This window comes from Lagenorhynchus albirostris, chromosome 12 (assembly GCF_949774975.1).
Source record: "Lagenorhynchus albirostris chromosome 12, mLagAlb1.1, whole genome shotgun sequence".
Classification (NCBI taxonomy): Eukaryota; Metazoa; Chordata; class Mammalia; order Artiodactyla; family Delphinidae; genus Lagenorhynchus; species Lagenorhynchus albirostris.
In genome coordinates, this window is record NC_083106.1 from 34,229,463 (window position 1) to 34,248,113 (window position 18,651).

Below are 18,651 nucleotides of genomic sequence, written 5' to 3' on the forward strand. Positions count from 1 at the left end.
AAGACTCTGTGCTTCCACTGCAGTGGAATATATACACTGGGCAGAATATATACACATACACACACACACACACACACACACAGAGATATCAGAATGTTGCATTAAACTGAGAGTTTGCACTCACTGAGGGCTCTGCTGAAGGGTTTTCAACCACAGAGACCAAGACCTACAACACTCTCTCTGGTTGTTGCTACTATTCAGCATTCAAGGACCTGGTTTAGTGTCGAAATCAGAACTGAAGACCCGATGTACAGGGCTGAGAAGAAGTGAAGCTTTCTGAATAATCTGAGCCCCACTTTGTATGTAGTCTTAGTTCTCCAACCCAGGAGGCCAATAAGACATCATGATGACCAAAGAATTCACCATCTTTTCCAATAAGAAATAAACCAGAGTATTGAATGATGGTACCTAGACATTCTAAGTTGTGCGGAAAGTCTCTGAGGTGAGTTCTTTAAACGTATAATTCTCTGCAGTGAAATCTGCCACCGGAAGGCTGCCAGGTTCTCACCCTATGGTGTGTGGCACAAGTTAATGAGTGCTGGTCATCAGTTAAACATCCGAACATTTGTCTTTAGCTATTATTAAAATAATATGAGACTTCTCTGATGTTTTTTGAAGGTGAAAGTCTTTATGTTTCCAAGAGCATAATAAGAATCTTTTTGAGGTCCTTTGGCCTTTGTTGTGTGTATGACAGACAAAAACCTCATGTAGAACCAGCCCCCATTAAACAACCTAGTCCCTTCCTTACTCAGGGGTGTAGTTGTGACCTAACTTGTCCCTGTGGTGCTTTTAGGCTTTGGGGCAGTAATTATCAACACTGTTCTCTACCACTGCCCTCGACCCATGGCCACCCTTTGCTGCCTGAGAACGGCCCTGCCTCTAGCAGTGGCAGAAAATAGCATCTACTCTCTGTCTCAACCTTTTCCATGAGGCTAAAATCCCCAGACTTTGATCTGACTTTAGTTTAGCAAATATTTTTAAACAAACATTTACTGAGTATGTGTACAGTGTGTATAAGGGAATAACAGTTAATGTCGCCATGAGAGTAGTAGTCTTTCATATCAGAAAGTTAATTACTTTCTGATAGAAAAGACAACCTTGTAGAGGTTGTATTTGACAGCAAAGTATTTGCTGAATACTGAATACTGAGTACTGAATACTTTGATGTTCACTGTCTCAGTGTGGTGAACACTATGAAGACAGGGCCCCACCTATTTTGATCACTGTGGCACCTTCAGCGTCCAGTTCAGTGCCTGGCTTGTAGTCAGTTAGACCATATATCCTGTAATATTATAACAACCTCTATTTCATATTGAATTTGTCTAGAACTTTTTCCTGCACTAGAGTGTAAATTCCCTGAGGTTAAGGACTAAATCTGTCATATTCATCATTGTATCCACAACAACCAGAAGTTGTTGACAAAATTTGACAAACAATAAATAATTTTGAATGAGAGAGTGAATGGAAATTAGGAGAGGTGTTTCAGGCCCTATTTTGCAGAGAGAACAAAAAATGTGACTCAGAATCAGGGCTCTTTCCATGGTGCTGAGGCTATACAAATAAGATGAGAAGGAAGCAGATGACTAACTCCAGCCTCACCCCACTTCCAGAATTAGAGGTCTCTTGAGATTTTTGCTACCTCCTAGAAATTTCCAGGCTTCTACCTTGCTTCTCACAAACCCCAGTTATTCTCCAGAAGCAGCAACTCTTCTCTGAAACAAGATCTCATAGGCTTCTTGGGAGGGGGAATGAGGACGGGAGTTCAAAAACAAGAGGACGACTCTGATATCGGGGGTATCAGTTCTGCAGTTTAACTTCTGTGTTCTCTGGTGAGAAAGTGTGAACTGCATGTTTAGAGAATGGGAGAAGGCTGCAGATCCTTTCACTCCCAAAAACTGTCTAAATTTGCTTTCAATTTTCAATGTTTGGGATAGTCAATTCAGCAGTTAATTTGTCTGGGGAGATGTGGAAAATTACCCCAGGGCTGCAGTTGTTCAATAGCTACCAGTGTTGAGTACTAATTATAAGCCAGTCACTTTATGTATCATTGTGTTGTTAATAGTTTCATTTTAGAGCTGAACACTCAATGCTCAGAAAGCAGGCCAGGTCCACACTAGTCCATCTGCCTCCAAGCCCGTGGTCTCCACTAGCCAGCTTGGCCTCACTGCAGGGACTCAGGCTGCCCCTTCCGTCTTCTTCCTGACCCACGCATGACCTGCCCTCGGTAGGGACCTCAGTACTCCTAGAATCTTTAAGTTTGTACCTGTAGCACACATTTAGGGATTGCTCTGGGCAGGCTTTGAGAGAATACTTCCAAGGTGTGTCTATAGGAAAAATCTATTTTATCTCACAAAAAGGGAGTCTTTGGAGGAAAAAAAAACAAAAACAAACAACTAAGAACATAAAGCTAGAAAAATGTTTTCAGGTCTGTTGATCCTGGCTCTCCTTTTTACAGATTTAATACCTGTGTAACTTCAGATAGGTTATTTAATGGCTGATTCTCAATTTAATCACCTCTTAAAGGAAAATAAATATTTTCCCTATCCAGTCTATTCACAAGGATAACAGGAGGTAACATGGGTGAAAGTGCTTGAAAAACTGTAAGGTAGGATATAGACATCAGATTGTGTTGTTGTTAGTATAAGAATATAATATGTGTTAATAATGTTATTATTATCACATAGCTCTAGATTAGCTGATTAAGACAGCTCCTAGAAAGAAATTTTAAGTCCATGAGGTTGAAACTTTAGATCTATCTAGGGTGCTTGTTCTTTTATACAGGCCTTTGAAACACTTTTGCTTTCTCTTTTCCCGTGAATGCCTGCTACTTTCTGAAGTTCCCCCTTACATCTAGCTTCACTATGGAACCATTCTAACTTCTGTCTGTCCTGAGGTATGAGGCGTGGGGCATGTCCTGAGTCCTTGCTGCTTCACCATCCATTAGCTCACATTTGCAATGGTTTTGGGGACATGCTTACAACAAGGCTGCACTGTCTGCCCCTGCATCCATCAAAGGGGCTCACAGCACTAATTTGTCTGGATAAATGTTTCTCTCCTACCTTTGCTGCCCTATAAACATTCTTCTTAAAAAGAAACATCTTAGCAGGGAGTAGAGGGCTCTTGTATTCAAGCACAAGATACTTTAGATTGTTTTGTAGCTTTTGTTGACTCCACAGCTAAATTCTATGCTCTCTGAATTTAAGAACCCTGTTTCATTTAATTCACACACACACACCGTTATACATACAAAAGCTATCAATAAATGCACAGGCAAGAGAAGCAGTGTTTCAGAAGACATGATTGCTGTCAGAAGAGCCCAGCTTTAGCTCCTAAAGTTAGAATTTACTTGGTTCCTCTGTTTTCCATACTTGTGTTACGTTTGAGTAAATATAACATGCAATTTCACTGTATATTAGGAAGTATTTTCCAAATTTAAAATTCAGTCATATATTGAATATTTTATACTTGATTGCATTTTAATGGAAGTACAGTCACTTATTTGATGTCTGTTCTGATTCTGATTTTTACATTTCAGGGTCAGTTAAAGTGATCTTTATCCAGATGGTAAATGACATTTGAAGATGACATTTAAAGATGTCATTTAGCTGCTCTCCTGACATTTTCCATTTTATACTTATATATTTTACTTAATGGAGCCATCCATATTCAGCATGACAACTCAGAAGCGCTTAAAATTAAAAATTCAAAGTGTTCTATATTCATCTTCTGGCTAGCTCAGTTATTTCTAATTTGTCTAGCCCATCAATCATAGTGGTAAATAAAATTAAGTACATTATTTTTTCTTTCCTTCACAAAGTAAGCATTCTTACATTGGCCAAGAGCCTTGAATAATAGTAGAAATAATTAGACAACCCAACTGATTATTGCATTCAAGTGCATAATGAGTGACTAATATGTTGGTATGTGATTATATCCACTGCCTCCTTGCACATGGAAAAAGCGTTTTCATAGAACTTTATGAAACGGTAGCCATCTGTTTGTATTTAGGAGGGTCTGTTATATGGAAAGTATTGTCCTTCAAGGATAAAATGCAATTATCAAATTCATTTACTTAGAGATAAGGCTAAATTAGAATAATTATGTTCTACAGTGATTCAGAAGATAAATTTTAAAAAAGTTTTAAAGACATTTTTAATTCTACTAGTGTTAACTTTGAGTTTTGTTTTTTGTTTTTTAATACATAGCAAACAGCTTTAATACAACCAGTTAGCATTTGGTTGACTTCACATAGGAACGCAGAATGAAATTTTTGAGTCAAAGTTGTTTCTTCTCATATTATATATATTTTTTCCATTAGCTTCTGGCATTTGTTTTGCAGTGGAGAAGCGTGTGATTGGTCTGACTTTGAGTCCTTTGTATATCAAATTATTTTCTCTCTGCATGTTTACTTTTCTTTACCCTTTGTATAAATCAGTGTCCTTCAGTAGGAAGTAAAATTCACCCTAGATGGCTCAAATGAATAGGATTATTCACAGTGGTGTAGGTAGGATTAAGGGAACAAACTCTTAATTTGAGCTGATGAGGCATTCAGAGAAGACTAGCGACAACACTTGGAAGCCATCAGTACCTCTAGAGATGAGGACATTGCTGAGGAAATAGTGTTACAGGGACCAGTGAAAGCTGGAACTGTGGAGAGGATCCACCTAGTGGGAGCTGTCATCTGGAGGGGTCTTATCTACTACTAAGATGTGGTGTTGAAAAAAGTGAGGGAGCGAGGAGAATCCCCCTGAACTCTCTCTTCCTGCCCTCTATCCCTCAGCATTTCTGCCAGTGCCTTCATTTGGCCAAACCCAAATAGAAGGTGATTAATAGGGGAGGGAGCCTGGGTAAAATGGTCTGCAAAGGTCAACTTCTCAAAGTACAGAGCAGGGCAGAGAAGGGGCAAGAATGAATCTGGACAGCTGAAGGAGAATAACCAGTTTAAAAACACTGCCAGGGCATATATCTAGGTGATGGTCTTTGTAATATACCCAAAATGTATAGACCCTTTAATTGGAAAATTAACATCTATTTATTAATTATTTCAGAGGAACTTTCTTGTAGTCTAGGCTTGATAATCACATATGCTGTATTTTTTCCCTAGGATTTTCTTCACTTTGTACTTCTTATACCTATTTTTCTCATCCTTTCACCTTTTTTATCCTTTTCACCTGTGTTGGATGATTTCTCAAGTTTGTTCTTAATATCACTGAGTTAATTGCTGTGTTCGTCACGTCATGCTCTTTAAAGATTACAGTGCAAAATTTAATTTTTGCATTGAATTTTAGTGTCCTTTGTGAATTTTCTTATTCCCAACAGTTCCCTATTTCAGAGATTAATCTCTTCTATGACGTTCTATTTTTGGTTCATAGAGGCCATATTTATTATCTTATTAAGAGTAAGATTATTAAGAATTTATTATCATATTAAGCAGTTTTCAAAGCTGCTTTCTATACTTTGAAAATTATTTCAAAATAATATTCAGACCTTTTTTTTGTTTTTTTCCTTTCTTTTTATCTGAACTTTTTCTTTTCTTTTCTTTCTTTCTTTCTTTATTTTTGGCCATGCCGCATGGCTTCCAGGATCTTAGTTCCCCACCAGGGATGGAACCCAGGCCCATAGCAGTGAAAGCACTGTGTCTTAACCACTGGACCGCCAGGGAATTCCCTGAATAGTTGTTTAAAATTGACCCAATACATTTTATTTTAACAGCTTTATTAAGGTGTAATTTACATATCATAAATCCGCTTGTTTTAAGTGTACAATTTAATGTTTTTTAGTAAATGTGCAGAATTGTGCAGCCATCTCCTTAATCAATTTTTGAATATTTCTGTCACTGCACAGAGATTCCTAGTGGCCATTTGCAGTCACCTTCTCTTCTCACCCCTGACCTCAGTCAAGCACTAATATGTTTTCTACATCTATAGCTTTGTATTTTCTGAATATTTCATATAATTGTAATCATACCATATGTGGCCTTTTGCATCTGGCTCCTTTCACTTAGCCTAATGTTTTGATTTGTTTTATTTTTTATTAAAGTATAGTTTATTTACAATGTGTTAGTTTCTGCTGTACAGCAAAGTGATTCAGTTATACATATATATACATATTCTTTTCCATTGTGGTTTATTACAGGATATTGAATATAGTTCCCTGTGCAATACAGTAGGACTTTGTTTATCTATAGTAGTTTGTATCTGCTAATCCCAAACCCCTAATTTATCCCTCCCCCACCCCTTTTCTCTTTGGTAACCCTAAGTCTGTTTCTGTTTCTTAAATAGTTCATTTGTGTCATATTTTATATTCCACATATAAGTGATATCATATGGCATTTGTCTTTGTCTTTCTGACTTACTTCACATAGTATGCTAATCTCTAGGTCCATCCATGTTGCTGCAAATTAGCCTAATGTTTCTGAGCTTGATTCTTGTTGTAGCGTGTATCAATACTTCATTCCTTTTTATTTCCAAATAATACTCAATTGTGTGTGTGTGTGTGTATATATATATATATATATATATATATATATACATCACATTGTTTACCCATTCATTAGTTGATGGACATTGGATTTTTTTCCATTTTTATTAATAATGCTGCTATGAGCTTCACATATAAGTTTTTGTGTGGACCTGTGTTTCAATATCTTTAAATAGATATCTAAGAGTAGAGTTTATGGGTCCTACGATGTATTTATGTTTAACTTTTTAAAGAAGCTGCCAAACTTCTTTTCAAAGTGTCTGTACCAACCACTTTACATTCTCACCGGCAATGGAGGAGGGTTCCAATTTATCAACATCCTTGTCAACACTTATTACCTACCTTTTTTATTATAGCTATTTTATTGAACGTTGAGCGGGATACCTTTGTGGTTTAAATTTGTGTTTCCCCAATGATGCTGAACATCTTTTCATGTGCTTATTTTCCATTCATATATCTTTTGTGCAATGTCTATTCAGTTTTCTGCTTATTTTGAATTGGATTATTAGTCTACATATTCTTCAGTTCGAATTTAAGCTCTTTATATATTCTGGATACAAGCCTTTTATCAGATGTATGATTTGCAATGTTTTCTTCTGTGGATTGTCTTCACTTTTTTAACGGTGCTTTTTAAAATGCAAAAGTTTTACATTTTGATGAAGTCCGATTTATAAAAGTATTTTCTTTTATCACTTGTGCTTTTGGTGTCACATCTAAGACATCTTCACCTAACCCACGGGAAAATCATTGGTTTTTTTTTTTTTCTAAGAGTTTCCTAGTTTTAGAAATTACACTCAGGTCTACGATCAGTTTTGAATTAACTTATGTGTATGGTGTGAGTTAGGTTTCTAAATTCATCTTTTTGCATGTGGAGTTCCAGTTGCCCCAGCACCATTTGGGGAAAAGACTATCCTTTCCCTATTGAAGTGTCTTTGTCCAACGCACTTTCGTCTCTTTTTCTAATTTTTGTTTCTTTTTAGAAACTGTTATCATTGAATGTCAGATTTTCTTTTTAAATTCAATCTTGGCTCAAGACACTCACTGTGTAACTTTTTCTTAGTCCCCCTTGGTGCCTGTTCTCAGATCCAAAGCTGTGGTGCAACTTGATATGCACAACTCCAACCCAATTTCTGTTGGCTAGCAGACATTCATCTTTTTGGCCTATTCTGAAAGAACATAGGAAAGTCTACTACTGCAGCACTCAGGCACACTGACCATGAGGAAAATTTGAATCTTAGAAACATTTGAAGCAGCTTGTAGTTGTTCTTTGCCTACTTTAGTATAAGAAAAACAATAAACCCCAATATAGGTGCCCCCAAGGCTTTTCTGTCTATGCTTCTACCCATGATGCCCTGGATAAGGAAAGAGTATATCTCTTGATTCATTGCACAATTAATTATCTAACTCCTTCCCTACTTGGTTCCTACTTGTTTTGGAGTTTTAATAACCAGAGACCTGCTGATCGCAAAGGGGCCAGGCCGTTTCTCCAGGTACATGGTAAAGTAGAGCTTGTGCAATATTTTTGCATGTATTGGGGAAAGTAGGGATGTAGAAGTGTTGGCTGCCTAGTTGTTTGGGTTTTTTTAAATAACTTTATTGAGGTATGTTTTATATATCGTATAGTTCAGTGGTCCCCAACCTTTTTGGCACCAGGGACCGGTTTCGTGGAAGACAATTTTTCCATGGACCAGGGTTGGGGGGGATGGTTTTGGGATGATTCAAGCACATTACATTTATTGTGCACTTTATTTCTATTATTATTACCTTGTAATATATAATGAAATAATTATATAACTCATCATAATGCAGAATCAGTGGGAACCCTGAGCTTGTTTTCCTGCAACTAGATGGTCCCATCTGGGGGTGATGGGAGACGGTGACACCCAAAGCATGTTGCTTATATCCAGTCTACTCCGTAAGATGCAGCTTCATTGTCACTGGCCACTCACTATTAGGGCTTTGATATGAGTCTGCGAACAGCTGATTTATTATGGTCTCTGTGCAGTCCAACCTCTCTGCTAATGATAATCTGTATTTGCATCTGCTCCCCAGTGCTAGCATCACCGCCTCAGCTCCACCTCAGATCATCAGGCATTAGATTCTCTTAAGGAGCGTGCAACCTAGATCCCTCGCATGCACAGTTCGCAGTAGGGTTCGCGCCCCTATGAGAATCTAATGCCCCCACTGATCTGACAGGAGGTGGAGCTCAGGCGGTAATGCGAGCGATGGGGAGCGGCTGTAAATACAGATGAAGCTTCGCTCGCTCGTCTGCTGCCCACCTCCTGCTGTGCAGCCCGGTTCCTAACAGGCTACAGACCTGTATCAGTCTGTGGCCCGGGTATTGGGGACCTCTGATATAATTAACCCATTACAGCTGTACAATTCAATGTTTTTTTCTTTAGCAAATTTTCCAAGTTGTACAATTATTACAATAAATCGGTGTTAGAACAGTTTTATCACCTCGGTAAGATCCCACATGCCCATTTACTGTTAATCCCCAACCACTAAACTACTTTCTATATCTATTGATTTCCCTTTTCTAGACATTTCATATAAACGAAATCATACAGTGTATGATTTCTGCCTGGCTTCTTTCACTTAACATAATGTTTTTGAGGCTCATCTGTGTCATATCATGTATCAGTAGTTCATTTTTTATTGCTGAATAGTATTCTATTACATGGATACTACACTTTATGTATCTACTCATCAGTAGGTGGACATCTAGGTTGTCCCCATTTGAGCTATTATGAATAATGCTTAACCATATTCTTGTGCAAGTCCTTGGTGAATATAAGTTTTCATTTTTCTTGGATATATACTTAAGAGTGGAATTACTGAGCCATATGGCAAATTTGTGTTTAACTTTTAAGAAACAGGGATGTCTAGTCCTGATTCATTTGCAGCTCCAATTCTTTTGTTTCAGACCATAAAGGCTACATATGAGATACAGTATTTCTTTGTTGAATTCCACTTATGCTATCACTGAAGGAAAATTTTCTCAGATTCTGACAAATGCTTGACCATTAATCTTAGTTTCCAGTCTTACTGCATGTACATTTTAATCTTTGCCTTCAAGTATATTTTAATAGGAAGAAAGAGATAGCTTTGTGTCATGTTATCCCAAATTCTTTTAATTAGAGTAACAATGTGAACAGGGTAGATTTTCTTTAAAAAATAATAAGTTAGGAAATGAATCTGGTTCATCTGTGATTACTTTCCATACCTTCCTTAATATATGGAATATTTTCTTCCTATTCCGGTGATAGCTCGTGCTCTATGTTCATGCATGTATCTTCCAGGTACTTATTTATTATTTATAAAGGGACTAATGTATGTGTAGCTGTTAAGTTGCTCTCATGTCTAAAGAAGATGTGTGTGCATATGTGTGCATTCTTTAACATTGTATTAAGGAATTAAGTAAATTTATTTAGCCTAAAATATGGTACTTGTTTTTGTTCAAATTAAAATTTCAGAAATTTAGTGATTTTCCATTTATTCCAAAGTAACTTTGAAATGAGCTGATTTGATCAAAAACAGTACACTTCCAAAGGATATCAAGATATCCCTTAATATAAAGTAAAATAAGATTATAACTTATTTCAGTGAGCGTGTGTTCTCATATCTCTAATAGACTTCAAACTATGTGTTTGGTATATGGATAGAGGTTACAGAGATTCTGACTATCTTTGTGTTTTAGAATTCACTGAGCAATTTTAAGATGTGTAGAAATTCTTTCCAGGACCTAAAACACATACATGTGTACACATGGACATACTCTCACATGGTCCGATGCATACACACACATATTTACATATGCATGTATGCACATAGACCTACACTCATACTCACTTGCTCTATGAATGTGCATATATACATGCAAACAAAACACAGTCTGTGGATGTATTATTTGCTTTTAAAAGTTTGGATTTAGTTCTTTGTGCTTTTAAATATACTCTGTGAATTTTTTTTAAAACCAATTACTTCTGCCTCTACTTTCTCTATCTTTAAAAATGGTAAAAGGCCAATTTCCCAGGAATAAGTTGATTATCATTGAATTAAACCATGGAAACAAGATTTTTTTCCAATCCATTTAAGAGTTGTGGAGAAAATAGTCTATGATTATACTTTATTCATGATTTTTACTTGATGCATGTATTGAGGTTACAGAGATTTTGATTGGCATGCTGTATTTATAAATGTTTTCATGTTATTTCAACTACATGTCTAGTACATACCTATTATACTCTAATAAAAGAATATGTAGGCAGAATCTTCTTGTAGCAATCAAGAAAAATACAGGCAAGGACAGAACAAAAAAAATCGTTAGCATACTAGACAAGTAAGCCCAAATTAATAATGAAATTTAATATGAAAAAATGTGATGTCTTACAATTTAATTTTTTAAAATTTACAGAAATACAAAAAGGAGAGAAATATATTCATAGCTATTTACACAAAATAGGCTTAGGGAGTTAAGTTGACTGTAAGCTAGACATGAAACCATGTCACATGATGAATGCTTAAAAGTACTGGGTATTATATACAGTACTGGGTATTATATACAGATGTGATCACTCCCTTCTAAATGAAAGGATTTAATATAGAAGATAAAGTAGATTTATTCTTTGAATCACTTTAAGTGATTTCTACTTTAAGTGGATCTGAGATGAAAATAAAGACATTTTATCCATTAGAGCCATTTGTAAAGGGATTGTATTGCCTGCCTCCTATTGAAGCAAGCTCCTGGAAGAGCACAGGCAGGGTCTAGGTGGTATAGAAAGCATTCCTGTAAGGTACTGAATGGAAGATTGAGTTTCCTGGGCTCCTTCCACATATGTGACCTTAGCAGTCCAGAGCAGAGTTTGATCATTCTGCTGTCACTCAGGGGTCAAACAGGTCATATGAATGAGTGAGGCTATCTGTGTTGAGTGATGGGGCTAAGTGGATATTGTGTATGTCTCAGTAGTCAGTTCCAATCTAAGGTTGCCACGCCATAATCGGGACCCAACTTTACCAGGTCTTCCAGTTTTTCAACTGAAACTAGAAATCTTAATTTTTAAAACGTAAACTGTCCACATTTTAAAATTTAGCAACTAATTCCAAAATTTTTAAAGCACAATTATGGGCTATCACTTTTTAACTTAGTTTAGGAATTATCCCAGAAACTTGCTTCTACTCCCCCGCCTCCAAAGTGCATTTTGGGAATTACTGAATACTCTGACCTTTGAAATTTTATCACGAAATATCTAAATGTGTGACTGTGTAAAGAATAATTTTAAAGCACCTGTAATACCCACCCCTTAGCATCCTGTCATCTTTAATGGCACTTCAAACCTATTTCTTACAAGATTCTAAAGTTGATACAAAAATGATGTTAATATCACTGCATTAATTAAGTAGAAGCTGGTCGATACACAATATAAAAATTGGACAAATCATTATTTTAACGTACAAATGCTGGCCGCGATTGTTTTCTTTGCCTTATTATAGAGAAAAGCCATAAGAAACTGCTTTCACTGCCCAGCCATAATTTTCTAAATGCATTTTAATTTCTAAATGCATTTTAATTACTAAACGCAGTGGTGCTTAGAACTCAATTCATTAACTAGAGCAAATTAGAAGGGAATGTAAATCTCCGCATTTGCCGATGACATTCATCGCTTAGTAAGCATAGATTTACTGTGGATCAAGTATGTAAGACATAAAATAATTTTTTAATGATTATTACTTCAAAAGTCATTAACCAGGCTCTCAGGTTTAAAAAATATAGTCTCAACTGAGAAAGCTTCCAATCCTGTATCTATTCATTTGTGTGGGACTTTCTGAGGCCTTTTCAGGATATACCTATCCAAGTGTAATATGTGATATGAATATCAGAGAAGCACTCTTATCATGTTGCCTTTGCTTTTTTAAAGCAAGGTGGTCTTATTTGGGGATCAGTTTATTATTGATAATTTGGAAGACCTTCTAACAACCTACACCCTACTCCAATAGAGGATTTCTGAAATGATGTAAGAGATTCTTGTATCAGAAACTCTCTCACCAGTAGCCTTGAACGCTTTGAATATCTTCAAGTAGCTTAGAGAATACAGAGACTAATTCTGTCTAAGGAACAGGAGGTGTTTGGTCATACAGTATGAGGCACACAATGGAAGGCAGGGAATTATTGGGTCCAAACCTAACTTTTAAAAGGGATGTTTTTTACAAAGATTTTATAAGCCCCAACTATTATAGTATTATCTCCAGTTTCCTCCCAGTTTCATTTCCTCTAGTTCTATAGCAACCACATCCCATTAATGGGAGAAACCTTCATTTTTTTCCCTTCTGACATCACATGGTCCTTCAGACCTTTTGGATTTTCTGGAGTTAAGTTCAGTATTTTGCTTTTCAAGTTTCTGGCTTACCTAAATTTCACTGTACTAATTATGGAAAATGAGTTCCAATCTAACAACATTTAAGCACTAGTAACAAGTAATATTCTAGGAAGAGAGCAGAAGAGATCTAAAATAATGACTGGCACCAAAGAACGACTTTTAAAAAGGAAAGACACTATGCAACTCTAGAGCCATTCAAAGCCATGTGGCCCTGAGGAGATAATCCTGACTCCCACATAGGCAAAAGTTCTAATGTTTTCTCTTTCATTGGTGGTTTGGTTTGATAGCATGCTCTACAGAATCCACACATTAATATTCTTTAGCAATAAAGAATTTATACAACTCTCTATTCAGTCTGACCTCTGCTGTGGATATCTACATCAGCACAAAGGGAGAAGGATGAAGGAACCAAGAAAAGGAAAATTCATAGGATTCTTTTATTTTAAAAAAACCCTTTAAATAACAAAGAATATGATCCCAGCTATTTCAATTTGGCATTGGTTCGAAGTAGAGCAGAAATCTAGCTTTTCCAGCTTTTAAAAGTGTTTACTTAGGCATTCACTGTAGGTAAGAAAAAATAAGTTTTGAAGCCTCATAACTCAGAAGGGGCCTGGGCTTATGGGACAGAAGGAGAAGATAACCTTCTGGCAGAAGAGGGTTGATTTATTCTTGCAGATGTGGGTCTCCACCTCCATGACACACACTCTGTATGCCAGATACACCTCTCCGTGTGTGACATGTACCTCTGTGATAATATTCAGAAGGGGATCCCCATCCTCCCCAAGAGTGAAAAATGCAGTTTTTAAAATAAATACTAGTACTAATAAATATTAGTATTTTCTGGGAACAAATCCCAGATTTAAATTGTTGATTAATTTTCTTCCCCAAATCTTCCAAAGTTGTTTCTTGGAATAGATTTATTAATGACAACTTTCTTTTCCTCTCTTCTCTATAATATTCTTTTCTAAATTCTGGCCTTTTAAACTAACAATCAGTAGGAGTTTGGGAAATCTAGTCCTTAAAATGCAATTGAGAATTTTCTCAATACAGCTTTCTTTGAATTTTTTATGTTTCAACTCTGTAAATGGACTTAATTAGGAAGTTTTGTAAAATTATTTTTCTTCCCTTCCCTAAGAAAACTATAGAAACAAAAGGACAAATAAAATTGACAGATATAAATTAGAAACCTAGATCGAGGGAAGTACTGTAAAGATGTATACATCAGTTCTTCTGAAAAGGGAAGAATAAAAGCTAAGTTCAAATAGTAGTACTTCAAAAATGTGCTGAGCCAGACCCTGTATTAAGCTTGACTGTTAGGATGAACTTTATTAGCATTTAACTTGTATCACGCCTTCGGTGCTAATTAAACACCTTCTTCTATTAAAAGAAGTATCTTAAGAGAAGCATCTACCTTTTAGAACTGAAAGGTAAGTTTTGTGATAACTTATTTAAAGCTCAGTTTTATTAAAAAATATTTTATGGAATCAAAATATTGACAAAAGTAGGGGAAAAATAAAAACAAAGAAAGTACATTGATTTTCTTTTTTTCCTATGTTTTTTGATCCTCCCTTCAGCTCTTCTACTAGCCTTTTATGTATGTCTTTTGTTTTTCTGGGATTTGAATAAAGGATTTTTTTAAATAAATATCAACTGAATATTTTTCAAACTCAGTGATGAAAAATATTTGGTAAATGTAATAGCTGTTTATGTGCAACAAACTATCACAAAACTTAGTGGCATTAAACTATCATTTATTTGCCTAATTCTTTTGCCCTCTGTATGGATTATTCTGGTCTCAGTTGGGTCCCCGAATATATTTGTGGTCAGCTGACAGTCAGTTGGGAAGCTCTACTTCTGGGAGTTGGCTGGCTGTTGGCTAGGACAATGGGAATAACTAGGCCATGTGACTCTTTTCATCAAGCAGGCTATCCCAGACTTGTCACACGGGGCAGCATGTTTCCAAGAGGGAATGAGCAGAAATCTGCACAATCTCTTGAGGATAGAGTCAGAACTAGCATGTCATCTTTCCTACCACATTTTACTCCTACTGTATTTTATTGGTCAGAGCGGGTCAGAAGGCCAGCCCAGTTTGAAGAGGTGCAGAAAAAGACTCTGCCTCTTAATGGGGCACATTGTAAATGGACTATTTACTGGGAGGGGAAAAATACAGCCAGTTTTGTAAACAGTTTTACTGTGGAAAGCCTTTATCACTAATAAAGTCTTAAGTCTAATGTATAAGAGACACTGGTAGGAACCCAAAGGTAGGTTCCTTTATGCCCATCATTTCCAGATTATGTTTTGTAAATCCTTGGTGAATTATATTACATGGAAAGTAACTTAGTTCACATAAGAATTATCACACTGATGTTTCTCCAAGGCTAGGGAAAGTGAAAGAGTATGGAGAGTCATTGACTTGGTTCCTTCCACGACTGAGAGCTAAGAAGAGGTCACTTAAGAATGCACTTTGGTGTAGAGTGTCTTGATCCGGGCTTGAGGGCAGGAAGAGAAGCAGAGACTCTGTAGACTTCCAGGGCCAGGGGCAGAAGAGAAAGTGTTGTAGAGGTGCTGATGAGAAGAAGCCACAAAGGCAGATAGGCCATCAAAGAGTGTTGGTACCAAATATCCTTTACAAAATGATTTTGAGACCTAGAATCTTAATTTATCACGCTGGGAAAGTGAATTTTTAAAAATCAAGAAAAGTATTAGAACAGAACAAAGGTGTATCATATGTCCCATTTTAAATACTTTTCAGCTCATACATTTTTTACTCTTTAGTCTTTTTGTTGAAAAGGTTGAGACACTTTGTTTTTCTAAGCTTTAAATGGAACTTTTAAAATGGACTTATTTGTTTGTTTTAACCTACCAATTTCTTGGATTAGGATGCTTCAAAAACAAAGCTACGTAAAAAATAAGGTCGAAGTAGCTATTTTCTCATTCAACTGACATTGTCTGAGCAACTACTTTGTGCCAGGTATATTTCTAAGAGCCAGAGCTGTCACAGAACATTACAAAGGCCCTGCATGGGTGGAACTCACATCCCAGAATGAGACAGACATGAAACAGATACACACGTCAGAGGGTGAGAGGAGGTCTGGAGAAAAATAAAGCGGAGTTAGGAAGACAAGGAATGTGTGGAGAAGAGAGTAGAGGAGGTATTTTATAGGGGCTTCCCTGTTTTTTTATACCAAGTGGTCTGGGAAGGCCTCTCTAATTAGGGACCCTGAATGAGCTATGGGAGTGGGTGGTGAGAGTGTATGAAGGAAGAGTGTTGCAGGCAGAGGAAAGGCCCAACCTGGAGCATGCTTGGCATGTTTGAGGAACCACAGGGATGTTGGTGACACTGGAGCCGGGAAAGCAGAGGAGGAGTGAGGTGGGGATGAGGTTGGAGAGCTTGTTTGGGGTGGGGGGCAGGGCTGACCACATAGCGCAGGGTTGTGGTTCAGAGCCAGCTGTACATTTTACCCACTGTGGGAGCTTGAAAGAAATTCCTGAGCCCAACCCCAGAATCTATTGAAATTTGTCTGGGTTGAAGCCTGGTCATGTCTTTTTAAAATGTTACCAGGACAAATCCAGTGTGTAGTCAAGGTCTCCTGTGCCTTAGTAAAGCATGGCTCTGCCTGAGCGAGCTGGAAAACCACTGGAAGATTTGCCAGAGAAGAGTAACAAGACCTGATCATCCTAGCATGCCTCCTTCACCCACATTCCCTTTGCTTCTCAAGATCATGTCTTGTATAAAGCTTGGGAGCCTGCCTCATACGTTGAGGGGAGAGAGTGGAGAATGTGGTTGTGGGCAAGATCTCTGGGTGCTCTTACCTGCCCCTCCTCTGCCAGGTGTCAAGGGTATAACACACAAGGCAAGGAGGAGGACTTCTAGGGACAAGAGCCTCTCCTGTTCCCTTTCAAACTGGGTTGCTATAACAAAATCCCACCGACTGGTTGGCTTATAAACAACAGAAATTTATTTCTCACAGTTTGGGAAGTCCCAGCTCAGCATGCCAGCATGGCCAAGTGAGAGCCCTCTTCCAGGTCACGAACTTGTATACTTATATGGCAGAAGAGGCTCAAGAGCTCCGTGGGGTCCCTTTTAAAAGGGCACTAATCCCATTGTTGAGGGCTCCACTCTCATGATCTCAGCACCTCCCAAAGGTCCTACCTCCTGTTACCACCATCTTAGGCATTAGGATTTCAACATATGAACTTTGAGGAGACACAAACATTCAGACGGTAGCAGAGCCAGAGTTCCTGGCTCTTTCAGTTTTCCTCCAACCTTCAGTCAGAAATCCCCATGCATCACTTCCAATGTCACCCTGAAGTCACAAGCATTCACAGGATGACTGTGAGAACCAGTGAGTGTATATGTCACTTCTGCTGACTTCTCTGTTGACAATAGAAAAATACATTGCTCATGTGTAATATATGTAAACTAGTGCCTCAAACCCATGCAGCTATGAGGTAATAGCATACAGAAGGATATGCCCAGAAATAATATAACCCTCTACTTTACTTCTTTTGGAGTAGCAGTGGGATGTAATTGTTCAGAGCAAAAGCTGTGAAGCTGGATAACTTACATCCTGGCTCTAACACTTGCTAGCTAAGTGGTTTATCCTTTGTGTGCTTTGGATAATGGTGGCAAACTCCTAAGACTGGTAAGATTAAATGAATGGATACATATTAAGTACTTAGGGAAGTACATGGCACACATTTAGTGCTCCATAAATCCTATATTAATACTGTTATAGTTTCCTACTTGATTTAATCACCGTACAAATGGATCCCTCTTTAATTTTATTAAAAACATAGGAGATTTTTGTACAAATAATATGTATAAAAATAACATTTTAGACAGGTTCTTCTCTGTTGTTTAATTGCTAAAAACACAAAGACATCACATATTAAGAAGTGTACCAAATTTTAATCGAGGAAGAAAGTCAGTCTCAAAACATTTTAGAACACAAATCCAATTTATATAATTGCTGTGCAAACAATTTTTGGTAAAACTTTCTAATTCCTGGCCTTCACGTGGATAAAAAGGACAGCAGTCTCTTTTGGATAGCTGAGGATGGGAATGCAAAGGATTAAGATGTGGACAAGACATGTTTTCAACATATTTATCTAGAGAGCCACCTGAAGCGCCTACTTTGAGAACAAAGATGAAAATGTGAGATTTAGTTCTAGCCTCCTAAACTGGTCCCCTCATAGAGGTTCCTAGATTTAGTGCATGAATGTGGGATGGTATGATTGGGGGGGCGGTGACAAAATGTTATCCTCATGGGAAGGAGAGACTGTTTAGACTTACCTTATTTCTCCAGCTTTCTCTTCCCAAATGAATCTCTCATCTTTGTTTCATTGGGGTCAGAAAGTTAATAAAAACTTACAGGAATACGAAAAGATGATTAAATATTTATTGAAAATTTAAATGTGATACTTAAAGGTACAGGTAGTCCTGGGGGTTCCTTAAAGGCAATATATTTTTATTTAGGGGGAAACCTTCTCTCAGAGCTTTATTTGAGTTTGACCCACCACTTAAGTGATGTTTAAATAAAAGTAAAATAGAAAATGCCTCTTAAGAAAGGATGGCCTAGTTTCAGCATTTCTCCTGTATTAATTTAGAGGACTCATTTTTACATTGCCCACAGGATAAAATCTAAATTTCTCATCTCCACAAGCTGACCTCAGTCCCTGAAGCATCTTCTTCTATCTCGTCTCTATAGTGTCTCTGTCTCCATTCATCTGTAAGGCATGCTTATTCCTCCACACCTTTGCCCTTGCTGTTGACTTGGTTTTATTTCTGTTG

The 18,651-nt window shown here is 37.2% G+C and overlaps 1 protein-coding gene across 1 annotated transcript in view; it reads left to right on the forward strand.

The window, feature by feature from the left end:
- The window catches only part of MTCL3 (MTCL family member 3), a 41,359-nt gene that overhangs the window by 11,374 nt on the left and 11,334 nt on the right, over positions 1–18,651 (forward strand). The window lies entirely within an intron of this gene.